This window comes from Coregonus clupeaformis, unplaced genomic scaffold (genome assembly GCF_020615455.1).
Source record: "Coregonus clupeaformis isolate EN_2021a unplaced genomic scaffold, ASM2061545v1 scaf2766, whole genome shotgun sequence".
Classification (NCBI taxonomy): domain Eukaryota; kingdom Metazoa; phylum Chordata; class Actinopteri; order Salmoniformes; family Salmonidae; genus Coregonus; species Coregonus clupeaformis.
The window spans coordinates 11,152-19,600 of NW_025536220.1; the positions used below are offsets into that span (position 1 = coordinate 11,152).

Consider the following 8,449-nt stretch of genomic DNA (forward strand, 5'->3'; position numbering starts at 1 on the left):
AGGAATACACGCGCCAGTGGCAGGAGAGGGGTGAGAAGGATAGGGCCGAGGCAGAGGAGAAAGAGCGTCGGGCAGCCCTCAGAACACAGAGGGCACAGGAGAGCGCTGTCATGGATGAGACCATTGACGCCATCGCTTCTGCTGGACCCCTTGCTGGAACCACTCCTGACAGCTGCATCACCACTGCCAGTGCCTCCCAGTGTGCAACACCTGTGGGAGCCGCCGGAGTCCCCAGCTGCAGAAGAAGGCCAACGTGCCTACTCTCCCGGCCACACCATTGTCGGCCCCTCAACCCCACCATTCCAAAAACCAGCTCCTCCAAGCCATCGTCGGGGGTTTTGTCCACCACCACCACGATGCACACCACCCCCCCTGTCTGACACCACCAACACGGCCTCCTCTGGACCAACTGCCTCCTCCGTCTCCCCTGGTCACACCACCATAGCAGCCTCGTCTGGTGTTCCTGCCCCCTGGAATTTGAATAGCGCCTCCTCCACAGGTAAACACATGTTAAATTACTAAACAATTACTGTTTGTTATCTGTTTTATAAAACAGCAATGTACAAAAATAATAATCTCTCTTTACATATCTACAGTCCATAGCATCAGCCCTCAAGTCATCTCCACCTCCTCCAAAACCTCTGCAGCTTCCTCCAGAGGTATTAATGTAAAAAAAAGTTGAAAAGGGTTTTCATGAAACATGCTCTGTCTATCACTACTTTTTCTCCAACTGCAGCACAGAAAAGGAAGAGAAAAGCTCCACCGGTCACATCTGTCAAGCCACCCATGACACCACTCTCAGGTACTTCATCATCTGTTTTTCTCTCTCTCTCAGTTGTATCAATTACTATTGTTGTTGAAGAACTTATACATTTTGCAAAACCATATTAATCAATTTGTATTATTATTTTATTTTTTATAAAAGACACCACCTGCTGTGCTCGCTGAAGGGAGCATGATCCGCCTGCAAGCTCCCCTCAGGAGTGTAGATCCGAGGTGCCATGGGTGTGCTGTGACTTCTGCCAGCACTGGTTCCACTGCAGGTGTGTGCAGTGGGATCCAGAGGTAGCGTGGAGCAGTATTTTTATTGTGATATTTGTGACAATATTGGGATGGAGGTCGAGATTTAATTTTTTGTTTTGTTTGTGTTCATATTAAATTATTTATTTGTACAAAAAATAAATGTCTAAAATATAATATATATATTTATTGAACCCATCTTGTGTATTTCTTCCTTTACTTTCCAAGTGCACCTCTGCAACACAAACTCCAACAGTGTTTTCATTGTTTGTCAATGCACATAACTGAAATAAGTTTTATTTGATGTAAATTATTAATACTCATATTTTAGTATTAAACTGTTATCTACTTTCTCAAAACATAAGACGAATCTGTAAAACAAATTATGAGACATTATTTGGTTACAACACTGAATATGTTGGTGAACAATTTTTTAAGAGTCCACAGGAGGGCGCACCGGGCTACGCAATGAAAAGTTGACAGGCAAGTCATTATTTTTTACCGGAAGGCTAGCCAACTAGTCAACTATCTAGTAAACAATTCGGGTACGTGGTTGGTGTCTCTTTTAACAAAATTAAACGGATATATCTTGTAATTGAACAAAATAGTAAGGTGGCCAATACCTGGGGATAATACGGGACGTATTTTTTTGCTAAACCGCTTATCAAAAAGCTGATAATAGAAGTATTTCCACTGAAATGTCAAACATGCTAATTGCTAACCCGTTAGCTAACATTTTTACGACACCAATAGTCACATAACATTGATGGCTTTCACAAGGTAACACTGTTGAAGGTAATATTTCTTAAACGCTGTTGAATATGCCGATAATTCGGTTCCACGCTAGCTAGCTAGCTAGCAAGCCATCCTCGGCGACAATGTCATTGTGGCGCAGGAATGTCAGATTCATGTTTTAATTGTGTTAACTGTCATTGAAGTTGATGGTTACTACTGGTTTCAGATCCGAAGTAAGATACTTTTATCAGTACACTCGTAACAACCTAATCATTACGAAACATATATTCGATCAAATAAGCCTCTTCCTCTGTTTTGAAAGGAAATGACTTGTATAATAACTATGGTGGAAACTCTTGACTAGCCCATGCCTCCACCAACCCAATGCTATTAGATTTGTGTGAAGTAGTGAACGATTGAACATTTTAGGAAAAATGAGATATTCGAGGGATGCACCCAAATCAATCAGAGGTGTAGACTAAATTAATCAAATGTTTGGTTTAATGATAAACTGTGTTTAATATTTATTGTGGCCAACAGGACAAAGCTAGCCCATTCCCCTCCACCCTTCCAGAGTCCCCAGGTCAAAAGCCTCCCGGTACCGCTTTACTGCAGGGTCTGGTCGACTGCAGGAAAACACCGGGGCAGAGTGGAACTGAGAGAGGAAGAGAAGGAGAAGAGAAGGAAGATGGAGATTTGATTTCATTAAGTAAGAACCATGGTGTGTAGATTAGACTACAGTTTGCCTCTGTAACAAAAGCGGAGGTGCATAAAGATGGCGGCCCGCATGTACTTACCACAAATTCCTCGTTTTGCTAAGTTCACTGTATTGTACATTGCTCTCCTTTACTGTTTTTTGGTATGGTCATTAGCAAGTAAACCTGATCCCAATTTTAGCTTCAGGACACTGGCAATTAGAAAAAACGAAAAAGTTGATTTATTGGAACATTGAACAATGTCGCGCACCTTCCTTTCAAAAATTAAGTGGATCGTGCTAAAACAATGACGTGATACCAGAATTCTGCCATCTTTATGCACTTTGGTCATTTATTGATTCATTATATATTGATGAAAATATATGGGTCATTCCACCCATTTTTAAAAAGTTTAACTTGGTCCAAAAAATATTTCACGTAATTTTTACATTCTGGTCATCTTCATAAAAAACATGTTTTCCCATCTCAAGACATTTAATAAAAATATTACTACACTAAGTGCCTATGTGCCAAATTAAGTAACAGTGTTGACTGTAAACAACAAAACCACCAGATTACATGGGTAAAATAGTCCTTTAAATCAGCCATAAAACCCCCTGTGACAGGAGTAATGGAAGGTTGTTTTGTCAAACAGGGAGTGGCAATTGAATGCAACCTAAACAAAAAAAATTAATTGTTAAAACCTTCATGTTTCTAAGACTGCAGGGAGGGAGATGCAACAATGGGCTTGAGAACAGCAGGAATGGATACCTAGGCCTGTGGTTTACACACATCTCTCAGCAACTGTGTATAATAACCGCAATATAGTTAGCCTAACCATTCCCAGTACGCTAGCCTATAATAACCAAAATAGTCCTTTAAATCAGCCATAAAACCCCTTGTGACAGGAGTAATGGAAGGTTGTTTTGTGAAACAGGGAGTGGCAATTGAATGCAACCTAAACAAAAAAATGTAATTGTAAAATCTTTCTAGCATGCCTATGTATGGGTTGACTTGCTCAGTTTTCCACCACAAAACAGCAGTAAATTAACAAAAAGAGTAGAACAAACTCACCTGCTTTTACTGTAGGATTTGAGTATTAGATGTTAAATGTTTCTTTTGAAAACATATTTTTAAAGGAATAGTTTCACCATATTAAAATGAGTTCAGTTCATGTAACAGGATTTACCTTAAAATGAGGGACAGATGTAAATAAATTACTAATCACATTCATAATAATCTTCAGAAATGACTGTCAAAGCAAACAAATAACTAGTGCTTTACAATGAGTATGTTTACATGTGTTAGGTTCTGAACAAACAGAGTAAAAACTAGAAAAAGCTAAAACCAAGTTTATTCACCCAATGGGTCATACAGCTACAAAGACATGCACATATATTTATACCCTCCTACTAGGCGGAGTCAACTCCTTGCACATCTAGACAGCCAATACATCTCTGTTCAAATCAAATCAAATCAAATTTTATTGGTCACATGCGCCGAATACAACAGGTGCAGACATTACAGTGAAATGCTTACTTACAGCCCTTAACCAACAGTGCATTTATTTTAAACAAAAAAGTAAGAATATAACAACAACAAAAAAAGTGTTGAGAAAAAAAGAGCAGAAGTAAAATAAAGTGACAGTAGGGAGGCTATATATACAGGGGGGTACCGTTGCAGAGTCAATGTGCGGGGGCACCGGCTAGTTGAGGTAGTTGAGGTAATATGTACATGTGGGTAGAGTTAAAGTGACTATGCATAAATACTTAACAGAGTAGCAGCAGTGTAAAAAGGATGGGGTGGGGGGGGCAGTGCAAATAGTCCGGGTAGCCATGATTAGCTGTTCAGGAGTCTTATGGCTTGGGGGTAGAAGCTGTTGAGAAGTCTTTTGGACCTAGACTTGGCACTCCGGTACCGCTTGCCGTGCGGTAGCAGAGAGAACAGTCTATGACTAGGGTGGCTGGAGTCTTTGACAATTTTGAGGGCCTTCCTCTGACACCGCCTGGTATAGAGGTCCTGGATGGCAGGAAGCTTTGCCCCAGTGATGTACTGGGCCGTACGCACTACCCTCTGTAGTGCCTTGCGGTTAGAGGCCAAGCAGTTGCCATACCAGGCGGTGATGCAACCAGTCAGGATGCTCTCGATGGTGCAGCTGTAGAATTCTTTGAGGATCTGAGGACCCATGCCAAATCTTTTTAGTCTCCTGAGGGGGAATAGGCTTTGTCGTGCCCTCTTCACGACTGTCTTGGTGTGTTTGGACCATGATAGTTCGTTGGTGATGTGGACACCAAGGAACTTGAAGCTCTCAACCTGTTCCACTACAGCCCCGTCGATGAGAATGGGGGCGTGCTCAGTCCTCTTTTTTTTCCTGTAGTCCACAATCATCTCCTTTGTCTTGGTCACGTTGAGGGAGAGGTTGTTGTCCTGGCACCACACGGCCAGATCTCTGACCTCCTCCCTATAGGCTGTCTCATCGTTGTCGGTGATCAGGCCTACCACTGTTGTGTCGTCGGCAAACTTAATGATGGTGTTGGAGTCGTGCCTGGCCATGCAGTCATGGGTGAACAGAGAGTACAGGAGGGGACTGAGCACGCACCCCTGAGGGGCCCCCATGTTGAGGATCAGTGTGGCAGATGTGTTGTTACCTACCCTTACCACCTGGGGGCGGCCCGTCAGGAAGTCCAGGATCCAGTTGCAGAGGGAGGTGTTTAGTCCCAGGATCCTTAGCTTATTGATGAGCTTAGAGGGCACTATGGTGTTGAATGCTGAGCTGTAGTCAATGAATAGCGTTCTCACGTAGGTGTTCCTCTTGTCCAGGTGGGAAAGGGCAGTGTGGAGTGCGATAGAGATTGCATCATCTGTGGATCTGTTGGGGCGGTATGCAAATTGGAGTGGGTCTAGGGTTTCTGGGATTATGCTGTTGATGTGAGCCATGACCAGTCTTTCAAAGCACTTCATGGCTACAGACGTCAGTGCTACGGGTCGGTAGTCATTTAGGCAGGTTATCTTAGAGTTCTTGGGCACGGGGACTATGGTGGTCTGCTTGAAACATGTTGGTATTACAGACTCAGTCAGGGACATGTTGAAAATGTCAGTGAAGACACTTGCCAGTTGGTCAGCACATGCTCGGAGTACACGTCCTGGTAATCCGTCTGGCCCTGCGGCCTTGTGAATGTTGACCTGCTTAAAAGTCTTACTCACATCGGCTACGGAGAGCGTGATCACATAGTCATCCGGAACAGCTGGTGCTCTCATGCATGCTTCAGTGTTGCTTGCCTCGGCGAGCATAGAAGTGGTTTAGCCTCGTCTGGTAGGCTTGTGTCACTGGGCAGCTCGCGGCTGTGCTTCCCTTTGTAGTCTGTAATAGTTTTCAAGCCCTGCCACATCCGACGAGCGTCAGAGCCAGTGTAGTATGATTCAATCTTAGACCTGTATTGACTCTTTGCCTGTTTGATGGTTCGTCGGAGGTCATAGCGGGATTTCTTATAAGCGTCCGGGTTAGAGTCCCGTTCCTTGAAAGCGGCAGCTCTACCCTTTAGCTCAGTGCGGATGTTTCCTGTAATCCATGGCTTCTGGTTGGGGTATGTACGTACGGTCACTGTGGGGACGACATCATCGATGCACTTATTGATGAAGCCAGTGACTGATGTGGTGTACTCCTCAATGCTGTCTGAAGAATCCCGGAACATGTTCCAGTCTGTGCTAGCAAAACAGTCCTGTAGCTTAGCATCTGCGTCATCTGACCACTTTTTTATTAACCGAATCACTGGTGCTTCCTGCTTCAGTTTTTGCTTATAAGCAGGAATCAGGAGGATAGAGTTATGGTCAGATTTGCCAAATGGAGGGCGAGGGAGAGCTTTGTATGCGTCTCTGTGTGTGGAGTAAAGGTGGTCTAGAGTTTTTTTCCCTCTGGTTGCACATTTAACATGCTGGTAGAAATTAGGTAGAACGGATTTAAGTTTCCCTGCATTAAAGTCCCCGGCCACTAGGAGCGCTGCATCTGGATGAGCGTTTTCCTGTTGATTAATGGCCTTGTACAACTCATTCAGTGCAATCTTAATGCCAGCATTGGTTTGTGGTGGTAAATAGACAGCTATGAAAAATATAGATGAAAACTCTCTTGGTAAATAGTGTGGTCTACAGCTTATCATAAGATACTCTACCTCAGGCGAGCACGTGGGCGTGGAAGTATATGTGTGTGAAATAGGACTGTTTCTTCTCACTTCATCTGACATGACCTTGGACCGAATTCCTCACTCCTCCCTAATTCACGTCTGTCCTACCTTATCAGTGACTGAAACCAGACAGTTGCCCTTTGCCTCCCTCCTTAGGAGCCATGATATGAACAATAACATGTTTTGACAGAATGTAAACTTTCTGCACTCCCCCTTGTCTCACTCAGTAACTTTCCATACACTTAGTTCCTATCCACCCTCCATTGACCCCAACATATACATTCCTTATACATGGAAAGTAATCAATACGTTCTAGTGTGGTAACATGAATAGGTATATTTCAAACTAGAATCCAACACATGCACACTCATAATTTGAAATTAAACTAGTTATGGCAGTAGGCCGAGAATGGCATTAGTCATGTAAACACCTTACTCTGCATATCTTAATTGGCTTAAGGTGGCAATCAAGTAACGCTGTTAAAAACGTGGTTTTCTGAGCAATCTTTTGAATGATTAGTACACGTACACGCCTTAATTCATAGAGGTATATTTAATCTGCACATGTGCTAGCATGAGCAGCGCAAGCTTCCTTTTTTTGCATGAGTTCGTGAAAAACGTAACGTCTGCATCTTAGAAATAACTTTCACATACAAACTTTATATGTCCGAAATCAGAATCAAATATGCTTATCAAAAATAACATGGTCTCTGTGGTATTACGTTTATTTTGATTGCCAATTTTATCAAAGTCCCATCAGGTAGCCTGATTTCAGATGTCCATGCTATTCAATATCTTTGTTTCACAGGAGACGGCACTAACCGTTGCTCTCTCAGTGGGAGGGGCTTATCATCTGGGGAGCCTCAACAACATCATGATGCTGACAAGACAGAGAAGAGTCTCTCCAGATCAGAACACCTCAAGAAACACCAGCAGAAATGTATAGGGAAGAAACCTCACCACTGCTGCTTTGACTGTGGGAAGAGTTTTGCTAAACAGAGGGAATTGATCATTTACCAGCGGATTCACAATAGAGAGAAACCGTACAGCTGCTCTCAGTGTGGGAAGAGTTTCGCCACATCTAAAACCTTAAAATCTCATTGATTTCATACAGGGGAGAGGCCTGACCTCTGCTTTGATTGTGGGAAGATCTTCAGTCAATCAGGAGCCCTGACTGCACACCAACGCATACACACAGGAGAGAAGCCTTATAGCTGTGATCAGTGTGGGAAGAGCTTCAATCATTCAGGATTAATGACTAGACACCATCGCATACACACAGGAGAGAAGCATTATAGCTGTGATCAGTGTGGGAAGAGCTTCAATCAATCAGGATGCCTGACTAGACACCAGCGCATACACACAGGAGTGAAGCCTTGTAGCTGTGATCAGTGTGGGAAGAGCTTCAGTCATTCAGGATCCCTGACTAGACACCAGCACATACACACAGGAGAGAAACCTTTTAGCTGTGATCAGTGTGGGAAGAGCTTCAATAATTCAGGACACCTGACTAGACACCAGCGCATACACACAGGAGAGAAGCCTTATAGCTGTGATCAGTGTGGGAAGAGCTTTACTCAAGATTCCACCCTGACTGAACACCAACGCATACACACAGGAGAGAAGCCTTATAGCTGTGATCAGTGTGGGAAGAGCTTTGCTCGAGATTTTACCCTGACTGCACACCAACGCATACACACAGGAGAGAAGCCTTATAGCTGTGATCTTTGTGGGAAGAGCTTTGCTCTAGATTCCACCCTGACTAGACACCAACGCATACACACAGGAGAGAAGCCTTATAGCTGTGATCAGTGTGGGAAGG

General features: G+C 43.5%; 3 long non-coding RNA genes across 5 annotated transcripts; 2 read left to right on the top strand and 1 right to left on the bottom strand.

Moving 5' to 3' along the window:
- The first annotated feature begins 617 nt into the window (after positions 1-617).
- Positions 618-965, top strand: LOC123489128. The gene is made up of 3 exons (XR_006660450.1): positions 618-659; positions 737-802; positions 926-965. It is a non-coding gene; the product is annotated as an uncharacterized LOC123489128 (long non-coding RNA).
- Positions 966-1,527: 562 nt separating this feature from the next.
- On the top strand, positions 1,528-7,543 carry LOC123489125. Of its 3 annotated transcripts, none has more exons than XR_006660446.1 (3): positions 1,528-1,565; positions 2,296-2,464; positions 7,436-7,543. It is a non-coding gene; the product is annotated as an uncharacterized LOC123489125 (long non-coding RNA). The 3 variants fall into 3 exon arrangements; XR_006660447.1 differs by lacking the exon at positions 1,528-1,565 and adding an exon at positions 1,572-1,815 and having other exon boundaries at positions 2,296-2,476; XR_006660445.1 differs by lacking the exon at positions 1,528-1,565 and adding an exon at positions 1,572-1,815.
- LOC123489126 lies at positions 2,250-3,103 on the bottom strand. The gene is made up of 2 exons (XR_006660448.1): positions 2,553-3,103; positions 2,250-2,410 (listed from the first exon to the last, which is right to left on the bottom strand). It is a non-coding gene; the product is annotated as an uncharacterized LOC123489126 (long non-coding RNA).
- Positions 7,544-8,449: the final 906 nt, after the last annotated feature.